This window comes from Mesoplodon mirus (assembly GCF_964341445.2).
Source record: "Mesoplodon mirus genome assembly, chromosome: 10".
Lineage (NCBI taxonomy): Eukaryota > Metazoa > Chordata > Mammalia > Artiodactyla > Ziphiidae > Mesoplodon > Mesoplodon mirus.
This window is the reverse complement of record NC_138986.1, coordinates 96921173-96945577: the sequence shown is the minus strand read 5'-3', so window position 1 is coordinate 96945577 and position 24405 is coordinate 96921173. Positions and strand designations below refer to the sequence as shown.

Genomic DNA, 24405 nt, shown 5'->3' with positions numbered 1-24405 from the left:
CTTGGAAGAAAGGTATAGGTTTGGTGGGGAGGTCTGTGCTTATCACCCCCACTCAAACACCATGCACAGAGATTGTTTATAAAAAAGGACATCTCACCACCTGGATGGAGTCATGTCTAGGTGAGCCCCTTTCCGGGCTTAAGAGCAAGTGGGAAGATGCTCTTGGAAACTTTGGGGAGGACCAAATCTTGTGGCCCGGAATTTAGAGTGTCTGGTGCCTGTCACTTGTCTGTAGTAGCCTACCATCCAGGGGCTGTCTGGAGCTGCCTCTAAAGGCAAAGCAAGGACAAAGGGCTGCTTTAGGGATGGTGTGTTACCCCAGACACTAAATGTTCTCGTGAGCTAGATAGATCTCATGAAATTTGGCTGGGCTACAGAGATCTTGAAAGGATGCTTTCCTAGAGCACTGCAAGAGGAGGGGAGGCAGCCCCAGCCAAAAGAGTTCACTCTACTCAGAGCAGGAATGAAGGAAAGTCAAGTCAGCCAGACCAAGAGTGCAGGCTGTGACCTGGAAGAGTACAGCATCAGAAGTCTCTAGAAGGTAGGAGGTCTCTGAAGGACCCACTGAGAGATCTCAAGAGAGGAAGAGTTGGCATCTGGGTATCTGCTGGAAACAATAGCAGCTGCCACCTCAGACCTCCCCCTTTTCCCCCCTCCCAGCCAGGAGTTGCCAGAGGCAGCTAGAGAGTGCAAAGACACAAGCTTGGAGTGGCTTCTTAATATCAGAAGATGGGACTGCAAGTGATGGGAAAAGCTGTGGGTCTGCCTGGGGTGTCACGAGGGCAGAAAAGAGATTCAGAAAAGATGGTTTGGAGGGCTGTGTGGAAGAAAAGTTGTTTTCTGTCAGAGCCCCACCAAGTCCAGACTATTCCATAAACTGGTAACACTTAAACCTGCATCATAGGATACTTTTCTGGAAAGATTTTGTAAGTAAAACTATATGAGAAGCTTAACGATTCTTATAATTCTCTTCGAAAAATTTACAACTAAGTTGTCCTCATCTGAATACTTTTATTTGAACACAAAGTTTTGGATAAAAGTTACTCTTTGGAAACTTTTTCAAAGAAAAAAAATAAGCCTTTTTCTCATTAAGAATTGGTTCCACTTGACAATGTCCAAAGCTGTCTCTTTGTATTATTAATTATGTTGTCCAAGACCTAATTCCAAGTGGAAAATGCAATCTTTCTCTCTCTCTCTGCATCTATATATACATACAGATATATGTATATATACACACAAAATGTATAAAAAAATGTGTGTGTGTGTTGATGTATCAAATTTGGGCTGCAATTCCCAGCTATTCAATCAAACACTAGTCTAGGTGTTGCTATGAAGGGAGCTTGCAGATGTAATTACTTTCTCTAATCAGTTGACTTTAACTCAGAGTGGTTATCCTACACAATCTGCCTGAAAGTCATTAAAAGTAGAGCCGAGGGTTCCCTGAGAAAAAGAATTCTGCCTGTGGACAGCAGCTCCCACTTGAGCCTGAGTTCCACCCTTTCTGTGAGCTGCCTTCCTGAAGGCCAGACCTACATATTTTGAACTTGCTCAGCCAGCCCCCACAATCACAGAAACCAATGCTTTGTAATGAACTTCTTAATATATACGAGTGTGTACATATACACGTACATGTATATATGCATATGTGTATATGTATGTAGGTATGTATATGGGTATATGTACATATGTATGTATATATGTATATATGTATACATGTGTATACATGTGCATGCATATATGTATATATGTATATGGGTATATGTATATATGTATGTATACATGTATATGTGTATATGTATATGTATATATATGCATGTGTGTGTGCATATAGGTGTATGGGTATATGTATATATGTATGTATATATGTATATGTGTATATGGGTATATGTGTATATATGCATGTGTGTATGCATATATGTGTATGGGTATATATATGTATGTGTGTATGCATACATGTATATATGTACATGGGTATATGTATATATATGTACTGTGTATGCATATATGTGTATATGTATATGTGTATGCATATATGTATATATGTATAGGGGTATATGTATATATGTAGGTATACATGTATATGTGTATATGTATATATGCATGTGTGTATGCATATATGTATATGGGTGTATGTGTGTATGCATATATGTATATGTATATATGTATGCATACATGTATATGTGTATATGGATATATGTATATATATGTATATATGTATATGTACATAGACTGATTGAACCCTGATATATCTCTCTCAAACCTAGAGGATTGTATGAGTAACCTTACACCCCAAACCAGCCTTCCTTTAGTCAGGTCTACCCAAGAAAGAGCACCATAAAGCCAAAACCAAAACAAAATCAGTAAAGATAAATAGACAGCTTATACTTGTGGGGAGTGAAAAATGATAATGTTGGTTTCAGTAAACAACTTCATCTAGGCGGCAATAATACCTAAGAGGACCTCAAAAAGGTAGTTAAAAGAAAAACTTCAGTTTCCATAGTTTGGCTTACTGGAACATTTAAAAATAATAGATTTGGAAGTTAATATAAAACACGGGCTGCAGAACCAGACTTTCTGGGTTTGCATCTCGGTTCCACTTCTTAGTAGCAATGTTGCCTGAGGCAAGTTAGCTCTCTGCACTTCTTGTATAAAATGGTGATAAACAATGGTGCCTCACCCATGGGGATGCTTGTGAAGACTGAGTTAATACCTGCCAAGCACTTAGGACCAAGCATGGCACACAGGGAAAAGGTAATGTTAGTTATTATTTTATCTTATATTAGTGTGTTTGTTATCATAAATGTACTTAGTCTGAGAAGCCACTTGAATCATGGTACAGTGTTCAAATTGAATACAATGTTCTAGTAACATCCAAAGGAAAAAGAAAATAAATTGATCTACCTGCATATTTCAAAGGAGAAAGCTTGCACGAGTTTAAATGTTAAGCCTCTTCTATGAAATATCAAAAGTCCATTCTCAAAATGTTGTACTGTGGTGTGTATCCTGTCAACTTAAGGGGCTGTGTCCCTTTCCCCCTAAAAATTATGTCAGGTGAAGGCTGCATCTTTTCTGTTTACTTTAATTTCTAAAATGTCCAGTAACCTTCAGGCATAGCTTGTAATGCCCAAATCTTTCTTCTCAAGATGATTCTTAAGGGAAAAGCTGGTTTGTATGTTTATTTAAGCATCAACATTTCTCCATTCTGGACAGTTTTACTTACTTTTTAGTAAAAAAATCAAATATGATATAAACTATGAATTAGGGTTCGGAAAAGGTGAAGACACTGTCATTTCTGTGACTTTAGATAGCAAGGTTGCCTGGCTGCCTGTGGTGTTCATGCTGACTTTTGTTGCTTTGCCCTGGCTCTGGGCATCTACTGGGGTGACTGCCTGGGGCTGTTATGAGTGGAATTGTGTCCCCACAGAAGATGTTGAAGTCCTAACTCCCAGGACCTGTGAATGTGACTGTATTTGGAAAGAGGGTCTTTGTAGATAATCAAGTTAAGATGATTAAGATTAGTGTGCTTATAAAGGGGGGAACTTGGACCCAGAGACACATGCACACAGGGAGGACACCATGTGAGGATTGGAGTGATGGCGCCCCAAAGCCAGGAAACTGCCAGAAGCTGGGAGAGAGGCCTGGAACCGATCCTTCCCTAGTGCCTTCAGAAGGAACATGGCCCTGCCAACACCTTGATTTTGGACTTCTGGCCTCCAGAACTCTGTCATTGAAGCCAGTCAGTTTGTGGTACTTTATTACAGCCCCCCTAGAAAACCAGTACAGTGATATTTCTTAGGAATCCATACTTTTCATAGTCACCCTCTTGAGCCCTCTGTATTGAAAGTTCTATATTGGGTGATTTTAAAAATTAGTTATGAGGGAACATGATTTGTCTAAGCCACATCCCTGGAGGAGTTTATTCCAGAAAGGGAAATTAAAGAGTCACTCAGACTAATAAATATACTGGGCTTTTTGGCCTCAGACATCTGTGTTCAACGTGTCTCGTCTGTATTTGATGTGTCTGGCCCATGGCAGTTACCTGTAACTTACAAGATATAAAACCCTGTTGGGCTCAGACATGACAGGGAAATGTCCATCCACTCATTCATTTTGATTTTGTTCAACATTAGCACATTTAACGTGCCAATATTCAGAGTAATAAAGATAGAGCTATGAGTAAAAGTCTTCTGGGAAATTGGTAATGAAAATACTTTTGTGGGTGATGCAGTAGTTTCACCCACTCAAATCCAACAGAAAAGCCCTCTTCATAGAGACCAGATAACCAAAGTTTTGACACGTACACATTTCCCCTTTCATCATAATTGCCACACTGGCTAGTGTGTGGGTACTCTTTCTTTGCTTTTCTTTTCTTTCTGGGATCAAGTCTTCCCACGATGGAGGAGGAAAGACAGTAAAGCTGTTGTTTGCCTGAGTGTGGAAGTGCCATCATGAATAAAGAAAGTTTTTTAAATGCTCCCATCTCTGGTACAATCTGTAGTTGCAATTCCACAGCATAGTTTAGTTTAACATAGCCAGAAGCAGCTTGATTACATTACATATATCAGAGTGAAGATGCCCTTGGCCGTTGAGATTCAGCAGGGAATGAATTTTATGTCTGAACTGAAGCAAATCTGAAAAGTGAGAAGGCTTGACTAAATTCTCTTTTACCGTGTCATTAAAATCACTGTTTGGTGTTAGTTTCTGATCCAACGAGGTGTGAGTCATGATTTAAAGAATGAATAAATAAAGCCTAAACAATACAGACTTGCAAAATAACATACATCAATTCCCTTAAATGGAAAAATTTAGCTGCTGTACACTTAAGACTTGTAAACAGGATGCAAAGTCCAATATTAGGCCACACCTGCTTATACATAAGGATTTTTCTAGGCCCTGGGAATAACACAAGGAAGGATAAGGAAGGCATTTACTCCCAAGAATCTGAAAGTCTGGACACGTATAGTGAAAATGTACCTAACAAAAGACTAGGTAATACACAATCTGAGACAAATGAAAGATACAGTATGCAGTAAACACTATAGTATATTCAGAAGTGACATGGGTTACATTCTTCAAACACTCGTTCATTGTTTCAGTCAGTCAGCAGATATTTACTGAGTGTCTATTATATGCCATGGTTGGGGCTGGGTGAGGAAAAAAATTATAACTAATATGTCTCTAGCAGATAACTTTAATCCCATTTTACGGGTGAGAACATCAAGGCTAAGAGCATTCAAATAACCAAGCTGACTAATCCAAAGGAGGAGTAGAACTAGACCTGAAGTTTTGAATAGCAGTTTCAGAGATGACTCAGGGATATTGGGCCTGGGTGCTTGAGAGGCCTGTGAACTGAAGTGGCATCAGTGAGTGAGCTGCTGTCCAGGGGAGATGGGGGATTTCACTTTCAGTCTCTTGAGCTTGAAGCAGTGGTGGGATGTTCACGTTAGCCATCCACCGGGCCTTTGGAGATGGGGGCCTGCATTTCAAGAGGGGAATCCATGATAGCTAACGATTTGGAGTCATCCTTGTAGAAATGATAGTTGAAGTAGTAATAAGAATTGATGAGTTTTTCCAGAAGAGAAGGTATTCATAGTTGAGGGGAGGGGCAATCTTGTGAAAAGTCTCAGGTGGGGTGAAAGGATTGGTAAGACCAGACACCAAAGAGACAACAGGACGACTGTCCCATAATGTGCTTTATCCCAGAGGCTGACAGAGGACTACTTCAAGAGGAAACATGTCGAAAGCCGCAGGGAATGACAGGAGAAAGGGGGCTGAAACCAGGGCCTTTGAGGCTAGCAAGAAGGAGCTGATTTGTGGTTCTGGGGAATGCAGGTTCAGTAAGGCTGAACCAGACTGTGTTAACATACACACACTACTGTACATAAGATAGATATCCATCAAGGACCTACTGTATAGTGCAGGGAACTCTACTCAATATTCTGTGATAACCTATATGAGAAAAGGATCTGAAAAAGAATGATTATATGTATAACAATCACTTTGCTGTACACCTGAAACTAACACAACATTGTAAATCAACTATACTCCAATTAAAAAAAAAAAAGAGAGAGAGATGGGCAGGTAGTGAGAATTGAAAACAATAGAAATTTGAAAAGTTTAAGTGTGAAATCTTTAAAGTGAAAAAAAATGATCCAATGTAGTTTTTGTGCTTTGTCCAAAGAATCTAATACAATTCATATTATCCTGCTAAGAAATAAATGCCACGTTCTACTTTCCCGATGCCTTTAATTGCTCTTCCGGCAAGGTTGGCAGAACGCACTAGGGGATTATCTGAAATCTGATTCCTATTAGATACAGCATTTAGTCACCATCATGGTACAGAGAGTAAGACATGGCAGAGCAAAATCAGACACAGGTCAGGCTCAGGGCTGGCCCGGAAGACAGACCGGCTGGACAATGCTCCTCCGTGGCCTTTGTCAGCCACCAGTTCTTCTCACTGCCCAGTGGGAATGTTGAATGGAATGTGGATGTGTTAATTGTGGAGATCATGATTTTATTGTACAAACTCTGGGGGGAACTCTTTAAGGAGTGACCTGGTGGGATGCAGCATTGAAGACCGGAAGGCAAGGATTTCAACAAGAAGATCAACATGAATAAGCTCACTGTAAGCTAACTACAAAAATGAAGACTTCAAGAATTTCATGGCTTTCTGCCACCTTCAACTTACTACCTTTTTGAAGGCTTTTTATTTAAATATATGAATATAAATTTATGTATAATACACATTGGTATGTATGCATAAATATGAGTATATATATAGTTTTAGAATTGAGGTATATATCTATATCTGTATCTGTTTATTGGTATTTAGTTTTGTGTTAGTTTTACATTTAGTAATAAATCATGACCATTTCCCCATGAAAACTATTTTAACAGCTAATAATTCCTTATGTGAATAACTCATAATTCATTTTCTCAATTGTTGTAAAATTTATAGAAGATTTCATTAAGGATATTTTCACTTTCTGATATTTGTTACAAATATTTTCATAGTTTATAAGTTGTCTTTTAATTTAATCTTTGGTGTTGGAAGCTTTAATTTTTATTTAGTTTATTGGCTCTATTATGATTTTGTTCTTGCTTTTTAACCTATAAAATCTTTCTCTGAAATTCAGTTATTTATTCAGCTTTGGAAAGCTGAAGTTTAATTAGGCTGGTGATTGCCCTTACTAAATCCTAGACTTAGGCAAATTATTATTAATAAGAATAATATAATAGTCCCAGTCAGAAGGATATAACTTTAGTGGAGAGGAGAAAATATGACCGAAAGAATAAAGTACGAAGTCTTGCTAGTAAGACTTTTCCCTTTATGTTTTCTTCTTCGTCAATACACCTGTAAATGCCTTCCCTATTCCAAAATTTTGTAACTTTTTCTAAACTTTCTTCTAGTTCTTTTATAGTGTCATCTCTTTCACTTAAATTTTCTCCATTTGGGGTGTTTAAATTGCTATATGCTGAGATCTAATTTTTTTTTTGTCTTAAAAGGAGCCTGAGTCTCAATACTACATATTAGGGCATTATCTTTTTCTGTACTGACCTGGAATGGTAGTTGCTAATATTCTGGTAACATTCGGTTGGTTAGGATTCCCTTCTAGCCCCCCACCCCGTGTTTATAACCAAAATTGTGCAGCTTTATCTTTACACCTTTATCTCTTATATTTTGTTAAATTTTTGATATTGGGAATATATTGGTTTCATTATCTAAAAAAATGTCATTCCACATTTTAAAACACTCTAAAATGCTTCATAGAGCATGAAAAATGTTTGTTGCTTGACACTTGAAAGATCTCATTTATACAACTGTTGGATTATAGAGCCTTCCTTGAAGACAGTTCTTCAAATTTGAAAAATAATGTCCATAGCTATGGACCTATTATTTTATTCTTATTGAGTCATCTTGATCATTTATATTTTATTATAAACTGTCCATTAAATAAAATTTTAGAATTTTTATATTTAAAAAAATATTTATATAAAAATTTGTATAGAATACTTGTACAAAATATTCTCTCATAATTTAAAATGTTCCCATGATTCTTTATTATATGTGCTTTCTCATTGTGTTTCTTCTCTCCTACTAAATTTTTCAAAGTGTACTTTTTTTTTTACAAGGAACAAACTCGAAATTTAAAAAGCAATTTCTATGACTGTCAAATTTATTGTTATTTTTATTTATTTATTTTTAACACCTTTATTGGAGTATAATTGCTTTACAATGGTGTGTTAGTTTCTGCTTTATAGCAAAGTGAATCAGCTATACATATACATATATCCCCATATCTCTTCCCTCTTTTATCTCCCTCCTTCCCACCCTCCCTATCTCACCCCTCTAGGTGGTCACAGAGCACCGACCTGATCTCCCTGTGCTATATGCAGCTGCTTCCCACTAGCTATCTATTTTACATCTGGTAGTGTATCTATGTCAATGCCACTCTCTCACTTTGTCCCAGGTTACCCTCCCCCCTCCCCTTGTCCTCAAGTCCATTCTCTAGTAGGTCTGCGTCTTTATTCCTGTGCTGCCCCTATTTAGTTATTTTAATTATTCAAAATTTTCTTTCTTCCAGCCTTCCTTAGGTTCTGTGTTGGTCTTCTTCTGACTTTTTAGTTTTAAATAAAACCTTGAGGACTGTCTTCCTAAATAAATTTGGTCATTTTTCCAAAGTTTCTATTTTTATTTTCATCCTTATTAGTTTCTAAATCAGGGTCTTGCAAGCAATATGTCTTGACTCATTGAAAAATGTTGATAAACCTGTATCACAGGATACAGGTTGGCTTCAGAAAATTTATTGAAAGGCTTTTTATTCTTTTTTTTTTTAATATAGTAAAGTAATATGAGTAATGTGAGAATTAGCTGATCTTTATAACTTGGATACTTGAAAGGTCTCACTGGTAAACTGTATGGACCTAAGATTTTTAAAAAGCAACTTTTTAAACTTTTATTTTTGTCAGTTTGTAAGGAGTTTATAATTGAATTTAAAATTATCTAAGATTCCTTGTCTTTAAAATGGAAGCTTCAACTTTCTTATTTTCATAAATGATATGTTTGATGTTTTCTGTCTTGTGTTAAGTTTTGTTTTTGTTTTGTTTTTCCCTTATTTGCTTTTTTAATGCACCCATTCTCTTGCCTGGTTTTTACGATTTTGAACTTTTTTTGACATTATTGTAAATTTTAAAATTCAATGATTTTGAAGATTTACATGTGTTTTACATTTGACTTCTGGCTATACTTATATTTATTCAAAAATGTACCCCGAGTTTTCTTTTCTAATCATCAGAATTTAATGCAATTGCATCTTTTGAGTCATTCTTTCCCAGTGTTAGGTGAGGAATTCAGCATGGTTTTAATCATCTTCCCTTTTAATATAATTTGTGTTTTATTCTCTCATTATTGTAATATCATTATTTTTTATATTATACATCTCTTTTCTTTTGGGAATTTTTTTCTTGTTCAGTTTTATCTTATTTTAAATAATCATTCAAATGCAATTCTATTTTAATTGGTTTCAGTATCAACTGTTAATCTTTTCTTCCTCTTCCCTTCCTCCCTTCCTTCCTCCCTCCCTTCCTTCCTTCCTCCCTTCCTTCCTTCCTTCCTCCCTTTCTTCCTCCCACCCTCTCTCTCTATTTCTTTGATTTTCTTACCATGACCTTCTTATTCGTGATTTTTAAATTTGGATTTATCTCCTGTCATAGCATATCTTCAAGTAATTATTTTCCAAATTGTGGATGATACATTTTTCTCAATATGTCTGTATTTTATAATAACTTTCTATTTCCTTCATGCCTGAGTGGCAAGTTGGCTTAACATAACCTCTTTAGCTCACCAACATTTTTCCTTCAATATTGTGTGGTTTATATTTTCATTGCCTCTTAGCATTTCGCATTGCAAAAGAATAGTTTGAAGCCAACCAATTTTCATTTCTCTGTTAGTGACGTGTTTTCTGGAGGATTTCTTGTTAGATGGTTTTGTTTATTCTTCTAAGTCCAATATTTTGTCACTCTTGGGTTCTTTTCAATATTTTACTCTAGGCCCCTGTCAACCTAAGGGTCATCTTTGGCAATTGTGTCCATATTTATCTTATCCCATATTCCTGTTGATTTTTTACCTCCTAATCATTTCTGGAATCTTCCTCACTCTCCTCTGCTACCTTCCAACGTCAAGCCACTGTTATCTCTTACTTGGACTCTCATCTCATATAAGAGCCTCTGACTTGCTTCTTTATAAACCTACACACTCTAGCCAGAGAAATTGTTTTCCCCCCAAATTCAAATTTTGTTCACTTCACACATCTGCTTAAATTATCTCAGTGGCTTTAGATAAAGAGCAAAATCTCTAACATGGATTTACCATAGAATTTTTCAAACAGCAGGTGGCGATCCATTGATGAGTCATGAAATCAATGTGTTAGGTTATAAAAGCATTAAAAATCATTATATACATGAACTATATATATGTGATGGTGTGTATACACACACACACACATATAAAACATATACAATGTGCATAAATCTAAACAAAAGACTTCACGAACTGTCGCCTACTCTTACAATGAGAAAACCACTCTGATAGGTCCTATTGTATTCTGTTCTATTTTGTGTTTTTTTAAAAACTCTTTCATGATCTAGCAAATTGAGTTCTATATATGTACATATGAGTATGTGTACTGGGATGTGAGGTACAAAGTATTTCTTACTGAAGGTCATGGTGAAAAAAAATGGTTGACATCTGACCTACAGAGCCCTGGATGGTCTAGCCCCTATGTGTCTCCTCATCATCATACGTGTTCCTCTTGTCTTTCTCTGCCCCAGTCTTACTGACTTTCCTTTAGATCCTCAACCATGCTGTGCTCACTTTTACTAAAGTGCTTTGCATATGCTAGTCCCCCTGCCTGGGACTCTCCAGTTCCCTGGTTAATTCCCACTGTCTCTCAGACCTTGTATGGAACAGAACTTCCTCAGGAAAACCTTCTGTGACCTCCTGACTAGGTCAAATCCCTCATCACATGCTCTTGTAACACCATCTACTCTTGTTCTGGTTGTGATTTCATATTATTCATGTGATTATTTGTCTGTTTCTCCAATCACCCATAAACGCAAGGAGATGGCAGATGTCTCTTTCTGTTTCATTTATACGCGTCTCATTTATGTGTACTTTACAGAATAAGACCCCAATAATGACTTGTATATGTATATAATAAATAAATGTCTATTCACACATTGTTTTGGTTTAGTCTGTGAAGACTGTGTTTCACTGTACTTTTTGTTACTGCTTTGTTTCTAACTTCTTGTTTCCTCCCACTTTCTTGTGTATTCCTTATGAACATCTAGACTTCTTTCAGTGGATACATTTTTTTCTTTCCATCTTCATCAATATTTTAATATTGACTCTTCCCCTCTGCATTCTGAAATAGCTTCTCATCAATTACAGAATTTAAACTGTGTAAATTTTGCTTTTTTCCTGCCTCTACTTTTTTATTTACTGCATATTGTTTTCTTACTTGAATCTGATATGTTCTTACCTTACTCTGTTGTTATCTTTAAATCCCAGTCTATTCTCCTTATTCCTTTCTGCTCCTTTATCACATAAACCATATCTCTTTTCATCTTATTGAGGACTCCAAACAGTTTTGTAAAAATTTCTTCTGTTTTTTTTTGTTGTTGTTGTTACAACATGGTTTTCAAAGTTTATTTATTTTAGGACTCAGGAGGATGAGACTGCATTAATCTGAGCTTCAAGGATCTCTCTCTCTTTCCTTTTCCTCCTTCTCTCTCTTCCTCTTTCTCTTCTTCATCATTTTTGCCGACACACTGTGTGTGCTACTCACTGTCCACTGGGGAGTTATAGGTTCTCAGATCTCCAGATAGAGGACATGCAAGGTGCCTTGCCCAAGAGCAGTTCATTAATGAGGCTCTGTTGGCATGAGATGGAATATTCTTCTGTTTTAGAGTCTATTTCTCTGATGCATATTATAATATCTAAGTATTTTTATAGATTTACTGGACAGGAGTGTGGAGAGGGATGGGAATTCATAATTTGGCTGATCGTGAAATTTGGCCTGAACATTGATGTGAAGCTCTGATCACTTCTCAGGTTGATGGAGAATGTGCCTTTCTGAGCTAAGGGACAGAAAATGATATGTGTCAAAGTCTCTTTTCTGCCTACTTCCAAGTTGGCAGGTTCACTCTGTTTGATTAAGTCAAACATGGATTGACAAGTGCTTGTTTCTGAGTTTAGCTCTACTGTCTTTGCAATTAGTTAAAGTTCCTCTTATATGAAGGCAACAGGTAAACCAGCAATCTTAGTTTTTACTGTCTGTGTGTGTTTTCTTTTTTATGTTTTCATATATATTATATGATGAGATTAAAATCATGACTTTGGATTTTCACGGACTGACTATTCTTTCACAAAAAGTTTGTAGATTGACTATTCTTAAACTTGAGAAGATAAAGGAATTCACTTTTTGGTATCAGGCAAGAAATTGTACTCACAGTCTCTTTAGGATTAGTTGTATAAAACAGCTTGGGAATACTTCATTTAGTCTTCTTTTTTTTTTTTTTAAAGGCTTAGCTTTTTATTTATTTATTTATTTATTTATTTATTTATTTATTTATTTATTTATGGCTGTGTTGGGTCTTCATTTCTGTGCGAGGGCTTTCTCTAGTTGTGGCAAGCGGGGGCCACTCTTCATCACGGTGCGCGGGCCCCTCACTATCGCGGCCTCTCTTGTTGCGGAGCACAGGCTCCAGACGCGCAGGCTCAGTAGTTGTGGCTCACGGGCCTAGTTGCTCTGCGGCATGTGGGATCTTCCCAGACCAGGGCTCAAACCCGTGTCCCCTGCATTAGCAGGCAGATTCTCAACCACTGCACCACCAGGGAAGCCCCACTTAGTCTTCTTTTTTTTTTTTTTTTTTTTTTTTTTTTTTTGCTGTACGCAGGCCTCTCACCATTGTGGCCTCTCCCGTTGCGGAGCACAGGCTCCGGACGCACAGGTTCAGCGGCCATGGCTCACGGGCCCAGCCGCTCCGCGGCATATGGGATCCTCCCAGACCGGGGCACGAACCCGTATCCCCTGCATCGGCAGGCGTACTCTCAACCACTGCGCCACCAGGGAGGCCCTCACTTAGTCTTCTTAAGCAGATGTTAAACATGTCTATATCAAAAGACCTTTTCTTGATACATGCACCCCAGTGTTCATCACAGCACTATTTACAATAGCCAAGACATGGACGCAACCTAAATTTCTATCGACAGATGAATGGATAAAGAAAATATGGTACATATATACAATGGGATATTACTCAGCCATTAAAAAAGAATAAAATAATGCTACTTGCAGCAACAGGGATGGATCTAGAGATTATCATACTAAGTGAAGAAAGTCAGCGAGAGAAAGACAAATATCATATGATATCACTTATATGAGGAATCTAAAAAATTGATACAAATGAACTTATTTATAAAACAGAAACAAACCCACAGACTTAGAAAACAAACTTATGGTTACCAAAGGAGAAAGGTGAGGGGGGAGAGGGATAAATTAGGAGTTTGGGATTAACACATATACACTACTATATATAAAATCGATAATCCACAAGGACCTACTCAGTAGGTAGGTATATACTCAGTATTCTGTAATAACCTAAATGGGAAAAGAATCTGAAAACTAATGGATATATGTATATGTATAACTGAATCACTTTGCTGTACACCTGAAACTAATGTAACATTGTAAATAATTATACTCCAATATAAAATAAAAATTAAAAAATATTTTAAAATAAATTAAAAACGATCTGTTCTTGGGGATATCTTTATTTATGAAGTCGCTCATATATTATAGATGTACATCTCTCCCCCCCTTAACGGAGGGGGTTTCTGGAATCTACAAAATATAAACAGTTTGTCCTGTACTGTGAAGCCATACAGATACTAACACTCCCCTTAGCACATTTATTTACCTGAATTCCCCAAGGTAATTAAATTTTTGGTGTTTAAAATTACCAAGTTGGCAGGAGGAAACTTTTGGAGGTGATGGATATGTTTATTACCTTGATTATGGTGATGGTTTCATGGATGTATGCACATTTCAAACCCATAAAATTGTATACATCAAATATATGCACCTTTTGTATATTAATTACACCTCAGTAAAGCTGTTAAAAATAAATAAAACTGCCAGGTTGGCATGTTTCTCCTAACAGTCTTTGGAATATTTGAAATAATAAGAGATTTTCATTGTTATATGTTCATTTATACATAAGCCATATAGGTTCATCACTTAGCTAATAATGGCTGAGCATATGGGAACTTTAGTGTTTGGTTTTCTTATCGCTTCTCATGCCTGTCATCTTTGTACTCAGGCTGTGATATCCCACTGTTGTCTAGTTTTCAATGGATATTTATGCTTCTATCAGTCTTTTTCAAAAATCTTACCATGGGCAATAATTTCCCTAGTATTTTTACTTATTGTTGTCACTACTGAGCCTTTTTTTAAGATTTATCTTTTCGAAATAGATCTTTATTTTATGAATCATTGGGTAAAAATGAATTTAATAGCTTTAGGGGAGAAGCTTAAGGGAATAGGGGAGATTGTGTTTTTCCCTAAAAGTATTGTTAAATCAAGACATTGAGTAGTCAATCTGGTTTCCCTAAATAGATATGGTCAAGATTGGTTATAGCCTATCCTGTATCTGATGTATTTTTTTTTAAATCCTTTCTCCCCACAACAGGCAAATTTGAACAAAGTGCTGTCAATTCTTTCCTTTGTTATTAATGTTTAGTGGTAGAAATTGTCATTCCACCCTAACCAGCTTATGTCTGTTCTATTGCTCTAATAATTATGTGGTGATTTCAGCAGCATTGATGAAGTTGTGATTAAGTTTTAGAAGGAAATCGTTTCACAGTTTAGCACTTACAGGTGAGGATACTGCAATAGACTGATTTTGAACATTTAATAATACTGACTCCTTAAAAAATATATGTGAAAGTATATTTAGATTTGTCACAATGATTGCATTTGTGAAGTTACAGTGAAGAATGAATTTAACAACCTATGTTCCTTTTTCATTCAACTCTGCAGAGAAAGACCTAGAGAGATGTGCAGAGTGATCTAATAAATTTAGATTTCTTAAAGATAAAAACTTGGATGAACCATGGACATAGTTTGCATTTCCTACGAGCAGTTTGGTATTATATAATAAATATTCAGATAACATAATCTTTAGTTATCTATTAAATGGATTCCCCACAAAAAGGAATTGTACCTTATCAATCAGCGTATACACAGTGAGACTTATTACATTAATGTCTTCTGGAAACTGGATTGAGAGGTATACCGTCTTATATTGATTCAATAGCTCAAAAGCTTCCTTTGTGAGGTTAGCTGAAATTTGGTGTGTACCAAATTATTACTTTTCCATTAGCTTGGACTTTAAAGAACTGTTTTCATGGACATTTTTCATTTACTTTCAACACTGCCATATCCTGAGAAACAATATTTAGTCAATGAACAATGTGATCAAGAATACAATCAGGCTCAAAGAATATTCATTTATTTACTTCTTGGGGCTGGGATTATAAAGTCCTACATTATTGATTGGGTCATTACTGTTTCTAGAATTTTCCAGGCCCCTTTGATTTGGGCTAAGATAAAGCATCATAGCACAGTTGTTTTATTGGGGGAATTAATGGGTTTCATAGTTCACTGCATCTAAGCAACAACTTTGAAAACTGGTTAACTGAGCCATCAATTAATTATCATCTATACTTGGGAGAAAGATGTTTAATGCAAGTCTATGTGAAGTAGAGAATGACCAACCAGAAATACTCAATTAAAAAAATATGGAGGAATAGATTATCTTTGAAGTTCTGTCTCATCAGAGTACATAAATGGAGCAAAAGTCCCAATCCAGTGTGTGCTCAAGTAAAATTGGACAGGATAATATAGTGACTTGTAGAAACTTCAGGGAGCAATACCATTATTGCTCACACCAGTTTTCTGACTTAGATGCTATATATTGGTCAGTTTTGTAAGGCTTTTATTTATTATTTAAGGATCTATTTATGGAATATTATTCTTAGAAAGACATAAAAGGGATTCAGGATATACTTTTCTATAATATCCTTTATAAAAAGTAGGGCCTCGAAGAAAGGATTTTGAATTTTGAGGGAACCTCATAAAGAGTCTGTAAGTATAACCAGATATTGGTTTCACAGCCAGTGGTGGACTCTTTCAGATGGAGACTGGGATTACTCCACAGATTTAGAAGAGACTTCATCCTAAAGACCACACCAAAATTCTAGTCAATTCTAGGCAATACCTTCTTTTATTTACAGGAGAATAAACAGGAGAAAAGTGGGGAGTTCAGAGAGTAAGAGATTTCTTTAGAAGTCCTATTGTGCTGCAAGCTAAGCACATTTTTTTTTTCAGGTTTTTTTTTCCAAAAGCTGATGATTGGGAGAAGAATTCTAGCAATAGAAGTAAAGATCCTATATTATGCCTCATCCCAAGTCTCATAGATTTAGGACCACTGTTTATTTCCCTTTCCTGAGATCAGATTTGTCAGCCATAACCCCGTGGGGTGCACTTAGCCATGCTTTCTACCCATTTCCTTCTGGTCTAATGAGGAGGCTTAGTGATATAAATGAAGGCTTGTCTCACTGAGAGGCAAATGAACTTGTTATCTGGGCCAAAAATAGTGAAAATGCAAAGGAGATTATGTAGCTGATGCCCTAATACGATTTGAGAAATTAATAGGAACCTTCCAAAAGGCACAAAGGGTAGAATTTCTCAACAAATAGAATATTAGTGTCTAGATTACAGGCTAGACAACCCATAGGCAGGAAGACGTAGGTCAGAGCACTGGAATTTGTCTTCCCCTTTAAACAAAATGTACCTGAGCTTTGAACCAAAGTCCAGAGGCTTCTTCATTTTCCACCTTAAGGAAGCCAGACCCACTTACCATGAACAGGCCCTGCTCCTATCACCTATCCTCTTGCAAAGTTCTATTTCTTTGCTCCTCAAAAAATTTTGAGAATCATCCCCTCTCAAGGCAACTCAGGGCATGGAATATTATAGATTTATGTTTTGCAATACATCAGATGACTTCGGCCGAGGATCAAAAAGTCTTTTGGCCAGTGGTACAACTGAGATGTTTTTTCCTACTCAGGGGATAAAAAGTCAAGTCTCCTCTCCGATCCTTCATTCTTCGACTAATCTCTCTTGGCTGATGAGCACGGCAGAGGCATGTCAGCCGGGGACTTTCATCGTTACGGGTTTTAGCAGACATACAAGTGAAACACACGAAATATACTAGCACTACTGGCGTTTGGGTCTGTAATTGCCGTGCAAAGGAAGAAACGGGGCACTACGGCTTCCCAGGCCAGAGGTGGGACCCGCCGCTTGTGTACGGGTTTCCTCTTTGGACGTAGCGTTTGTACATAGTGCAACGCACAAGTCTTAAGTGAACAGTCGTGAGAGTTGACTAATGCATGTACCTGTGTAACCCAAACCTCTTTATCATCACCCCAGACACTTCTAGCTTGTCCCTTCCCAATTAGTTAATGCTCTAGTTCATCCTTCAGAGGCAACTACTGTTCTGATTTTTTTTATCCATAAAATAGTTTTGCCTGTTTAGAATTCCATACATAATTGGAATAATATTATATGTATTCTTTTGTGTAAGACTTCTGTATGAGTCTGCTAGAGCTGCCATAAAAATTACCACAGACTAATGGAGTAAACAACAGAAATGCATTTGCTCACAGTTCCGGAGGCTAAAAGTCCGAGATCAAGATGTTGGCAGATTTGGTTTCTTCGGAGGCCTCTTTCTTTGGCTGGCAAATGACTACATGCTGGCTGTGTCCTCACATGGTTGTCCCTTTGTCTCTGTGTTTTCTGTATCCTAATTTCCTCTTCTTATAAAGAACCAGCATATTGCATTGAGGCCCACCCATATAATCTCATTTTACCTAAATTACTTCTTGAAATGTCCTATATCCAAACACAGTCATATACTGAGGTATTACTATAAACAGGACTTCAATATATACATTTTGGGGGTGGAGGGACACAAGTCAGCCCATAACAGCTTTTTTTAATCATCAGAATGTTTTTGAGATTTATCCATGTTGTTTGTATCAGTAGGTTGTCCTTTTTTATTTCTGAGTACCATTTCATTATATGAATATACCGTAGTTTACTTACTCTGTTAATGGATACCTGGCTGCTTAATCCATTAATGGATTAATGGCTGCTTCCAGTTTGGGGCTATTATGAATGAAGCAACTTGAACATTATAGTACAAGTCTTTTTGCAAACTTATATTTTAATTTATCTTGACTCAAGATCTAGGAGTGAAATTGCTGGTTATAGGAATAGATGTATGTTGAATTTTATTCAAACTTCCAGAAATTTTTCCAGAGGTGGTACCACTTTACATTCCTGCTATCAATTTCTGAGAATTCTTATTGCTACAAATCCTTATTGACATTTGGTGTTGTTGGTATTTTAATATACTTATTGGTTTTAGTCATTCAGGTGGGTGTGTAGTGGTATCTCATTGTGGTTTTAATTTGCATTTCCCCCAATGATGTAGAATACTTTTGCATGTGCTAGACTATTTTAACTTATAAACGGAGAGCACCTGGAGATCTCCAGGAAATACTTATGTGAAGCAAAGGTTCTCAATGTGTCCATCACCAAAATCCTCTAAAAACTTAGTTCTGATATTGTACCTGATGTTTCTGACTTCTCTGATCATCCCAAGAGTGACTTGAACGTAAGTAGGTATAAATTATCTAAGGGCATGGTGTTGGCCTTGAAGAATCAGAAGGATGGGGTGTGTGTATGGCTCTATATTTCTATGTTTCTCGGTGTTCCATGAGAAAACAACAATGTGTGAAGAAGGAGAGAAGGAGAAGGAAAAAAAAAAAGAGAGAGAAAAGTTCTTTTTTCTGTAATTAAAATTGGCCTAGATAACAACTGGACAGGCAGTTGGAAAACTGTGGTGTTAGATCTCTATCTCACTCCACTCACCAATATAAATTCTAGATGGAGAAAAAAATCTATTTTAATCATTTAAAATCAAACACATACTCATATTTATAAAGTCAAGTATTTCTTCAGTGTTTATAATGGAAATATTAGTCCTTTATTCCTCCTCTCTTTTGCCCTCCTGAAGTCCTCTTTCCCCAGGCATCCACCTTCAAGAATTTCAGCTATGCTTAGACTTTACTTCTTTATATTAATTTTTAAATTTAATTTTTCAGTTTATGGAGATATAATTGATGTATAACATTGTATTTATGTAAGGTGTACAATATAATAAGTTAATATATGGATATATTATGAAATGATCACCACAATTAGCTAACATCTATCACCTCACATAGTTACAATTTTTCTTGTGATGAGAACTTTTAATATTCACTCTCTTCGCAACTTTCACATATGCAATACAGTATTGGCAACTACAGTCACCATACTGCACATTACATCCCCAGGGCTTCTTTATTTTATAACTGGAAGTTTGTACCTCTTGACCCCTTTCACCCATTTTGCCCTCCCCTGACCCTCTCCTGCCTCTGGCAACCACCATCTGTTCTCTGTTCCTATCAGTTTGGGTTTTTTTTCTTTTTTTAGATTCCACATATAAGTGAAATCATACAGTATAGTCTTTCTCTGTCTAACTTATTTCACTTAGTGTAAAGTCCTGAAGATCCATCCATGTTGTCCCGAATAGCAGGATTTCCTTTTTCATGGGTGAAAAATATTACATTTTATATATCACATTGTCTTTATCCATTTATTCCTCATGGACACTTAGGTTGTTTTCATGTCTTGGCTACTGTAAATAATGTTGAAATGAACATGGGGGTGCAGATATCTCTTCAATACAGTGATTTCACGTCCTTCAGAAGTACCTAGAAATGGAATTACCGGATCATATGGTGGTTCTATTTTTAATTTTTTGAGGAATGTCCATGCTGTTTTCCATAGTGGCTGCACCAATTTCATTCATTCCCACCAACAACGCACAAGGATCCTCTTTTCTCCACAACCTCACCAAAGCTTGTTATCCCTTGTCATTTTGATGATAGCCATTCTAACAGGTATAAGGTGAAATTTCATTGTGGTCTTGATTTGCATTTCCCTAATGTTTAGTAATGTTTACCACCTTTTTAACACACCTGTTGGCTATTTGTGTATCTTCTTTGAAAAAATGTCTATTCAGTTCCTCTGCCCTTTATAAAATCAGATTGTTTTTTGGCTATCTAGTTGTATGATTTTTAAAAAACATTTTAGATATACATTTTAATGTATTTTAGATATTAGTCCCTTATCAGATAGATTTACAAGTATTTTCTCCCATGTCATAGGTTGCCTTTTCATTTTGTTGATGGTTTCCTTTGTTAAGCAGATACATTTTAGTTTCATGTAGTCCCACTTGTTTCTGTTTTTGTTGCCTTTGCTTTTGGTGTCAAATTCAAAAAACATTGCCAAGGCCAATGTTAAAGAATTTATACCCCTCCATTTTCTTCTAGGAGTTTTATGGTTTCAGGTTTTATGTTCAAGTCTTTAATCCATTTTGAGTTGATGTTTGTGTATGGTATGAGATAGTGGTCCAGTTTTCCTAACACCATTTATTGAAGAGACTGTCCTTTCCCCATTGTATATTCTTGGCACCTTTGTCATAAATTAACTGACCATATAAGCATGCATTTATTTATGGGCTCGCTATTCTGTTCCATTGATATATGTGTCTGTTTTAATGTTAATGCCACACTGTTTGATAACTATGGCTTTGTAATATAGTTTGAAACCAGGAAGTATGATGCCTTCAGCTTTGTTCTTTCTTAAGACTGCTTTGGCTATTTGGGTCTTTTGTGGTTCCATACAAATTTACGGATTGTTTGTTCTATTTTTGTGAAAAATGCCATTGGAATTTTGACAGGGATTTTACTGAATCTGTAAATTACTTTAGGTAGTAAGGGCATTTTAATAATATTAATTATTCCAATCTATGAAGAGCCTATCTTTCCATTTATTGTGTCCTCCTCAATTACTTTGATCAACGTCTTTCAGTTTTCAGTGTACAGGCCTTCTACCTCCTTGTTTAGATTTATCATTAGATAATTTACTCTTTTTTAATGTAATTGTAAACGGGATTGTTTTCTTAATTTCTCTTTCAAATAGGTCATTATTAGTGTATAGCAATGTAACTGATTGTTTATTTTTAATTTTTTTTACTACTATATAGGTCATTTCTATTTAATTATGAAATTCGTAATTTAAAAGAGACAATGACAAACTAGAACATATCCACAGGAAGACAGGATAGTGAAACTTCTAGAAACTACCTTCGAAAAAACAGTTGAAGAATTCAATTAAATATTTATTGAACAAATGCAGAATAAATGAATTAGGGGGTGGTTTTAACCTGAAGATACAATAAACAACTTCAAATATTCAGAGGGCTGTCACACAAAAAATGAAAGACTTGTTCAGTATTTCTCCAAAGGGCAAAACTTGACCCAAGGGCTAAATATAAGCAACTAATAGGCTGCAGGACAGTCGTACAAAGTGTATCACTTAATAGCTTCTTTCCCAAACAATGCATTCCATACTTACGTTTCCCTTCTTCTGAAAGGAAATACTACAACTTAATACTTCTCATGAATGTCTTTAATAAGTCGCATTTTCATGGTAAGCCCTCCACTGCCAGCAATGGATGTACTCACACTCTCAGGAAAAAATCTAAAGTTAACAAACTTGTTTACTACGGAGGTGGTCTTTGTTCCTCAGCTCTATCTCAGCATTTTATATTTGTGATTCTCAGGAGGGGAGAGAAAAAGAGCATATTCTTCAAAGGGGGTGATAGAGTCCCCATCACTTCAGATACTGCCCCTGGGGACAGTCCTCCTCAAACCCCAGATGCATCACTGCAACTATCAACCTATGGTAGAGATGGGAGTGTGCTGTGTGCTGGGGCAGAAAAAAACAGCTGACAACCACTGTTCTACATGAAGCAGGAGAGCTGTATTTTATGAGTCACTAGGAAATATAAACTGACTGCCTAATACTGATGGGCTCCATCCAAATTGTCAAATATTACAAAATAATTGTTTCAACAACCATTCAGCATGTTTAAGGACAAGAAGTATATAATATACTTTATATTCTATACATATTTTATCACATACTCAGTAAGGAATGATGAGGTTCTTAATCCATCCAATAAAATTGAAAATAAAAATTTTACATTTTTCTGTCAGTATTCAGGATTCTGAAGGTGGATCTTGAACTCAGAATGATAAGTCAGTTTTCGAGGAAAGCCACATAATCGGTGAGACTGGCTAACTGCTGTTCATTGGGGATGGGTGGAACCGGGGCGGGCTCTGAAAAGGGAATAAACCTGTTAAAGGAAACATCCAGGGCCCCTGCAACTGGCTTTTTGGGCATGACCATCCTTGTGGTGGAGTCGGCCTGCCATCCTTGTAATAGGAAACCTTTCACAGCCCCTTCCACGGGAAGTCCAACAAAGGCTGCGAAATCATCGGCAATAATGGAGGTACATGCCTGAGAGACCAGGGCGAAGGCTCGCCTCGGGGTGGCATCTCTAAGTGGCTCCATGATTGGCTGGACCGTCTCAGACCACGGGTGAGCGCTGATGGTGGTATAGAGCCCGGGGAAATCTCTCTGCCAGATTCTTTGTCCTACCGACCAAATTCCCCCAAGTTCAGAATGCAGATTTTATAGCAGGTGGTATTCTTTTCCAAAGATATCTTGCATTATTCATGTCATTGTAAAGCAGATATAAAGCTAGAAGCTGACCATACACTGGGGGTGTAGCAATTCCTCCTGGAACCTCGAGCTCCTGATTCTTGCACTGATCCAGCAACTTTCTGAAACTAAAGGAACTTTCCACTATCACCACCACTGGCATTTTCCCGGCCGGTCCCGCCACCGAACCTCCTCGCCAAGCCGGACCTCAGACTGTCCCTCAGGGAGTCGCGCCCGCCTGATATTTTAATACTGATTTTGTATCTTGCAGTTTTATTGAATTTATTTTCTAACAGATTTTTTGGTGGAGTCTTTAGGATCTTCTATATGCAACATCATGCCATCTGCAAATAGAGACAGTTTTACTTTTTCCCTTTCCTATTTGAATGCCTTTTATTTCTTTTTCTTGCCTAATTGTTCTGGCTAGGGTTTCCTATACTGTGAATAAAAGTGGTAAGAGAGAGCATCCCTGCTTTTGCTTGATCTTAGAGAAAAATCTTTCAGCTTTTCACCATTGAGTATGTTAGCTGTGGGTTTGTCATATATGGTCTTTATCATGTTTAGGTGGATTCCCTCTATACCCACTTTGTGGAGAGTTTTATCATGAATGAGTGTTGAACTTTGTCAAATGCTTTTTCTGCATCTATTTAGATGATCATATGATTTTATCCTTTATTTTGCCTAGGTGGTATATCATGCTTCTTGATGGGGAACAGTATGCTTCTAGAACAGCATGTGGAATGTAGAATTAAATGTGGTCAATTTGGAGACTACAGTCTTCTACAGTGTTTCTGTTTCTTATGTTTCATAGAGGAAAGGGAAAGGAGAGAGCAAGGCCTGGTGAGAGAGAAGTCTAGAGAGGTAAGCAGTCATCAGATTATGACTGGTCATTTAGACCTAAGAGTGTTAGACTATATCATGAAGGCAGCATGTCCTTTGAAGGAGGGGTGACAATCAAAATAAAGTTTTATCAAAATTACGTGGGCTCTGGAGTGGAAGAAGCAACAGTGGAAGCAGGAACAACAGTTAGGAGGCTGGTTTAGTAAATCAGTCAAGAAGTGATGCTGGCCTAAACTACAGAATTTGGAGAGTGGTGCAAGACAGCTTTAAGATCTTTAGGAGGTAGAATCATTAGTACTTGGAGACTGACTGGGGCCAGGAGTGATAGGAAGCGTTCTGTCTTATGTGACAGGGCACATTGGGGGGGGTGGTTCCATTTTTTTACCAAGATGAGGGACACAGGAGGAACAGCAGATATGGAAATAGGTGGAGAGTAAAAGATAGTTTAGTTTTATGCATGTTAAGTGGGGGGTAACTGTGGTGTTACCTGTTGAGATATCTTATTGTTCATTAAAAAAAATGTGGAGCCCAGCAATAAAATAAAGTTTGATAGTCAATAGCCAATAAATCTTAATGAAAGGAATACAAGTGGTTGAGGTCATTTAAAGTTTGTGAAAAGTAAAAAGAGAAGGATTCTAGGATAGGACCTCAAGAAACAAAATAATTTAAGGAAAATTACAGCCACCTGAATCTAAAACTGCACATATCTTCCCAAAACTATACAGATCAGGAGAGTAAGTAAAACCACACAGACCCATGC

General features: G+C 36.9%; 1 long non-coding RNA gene and 1 pseudogene across 2 annotated transcripts in view; both read right to left on the bottom strand.

The window, feature by feature from the left end:
• The window catches only part of LOC309810989, a 126103-nt gene that overhangs the window by 43872 nt on the left and 57826 nt on the right, over positions 1–24405 (bottom strand). The gene's annotated exons all lie outside the window — the stretch shown is intronic.
• On the bottom strand, positions 22217–23018 carry LOC309811110 (COP9 signalosome complex subunit 8-like; annotated as a pseudogene). Its single transcript has one exon. The product of its transcript is annotated as a COP9 signalosome complex subunit 8-like (transcript).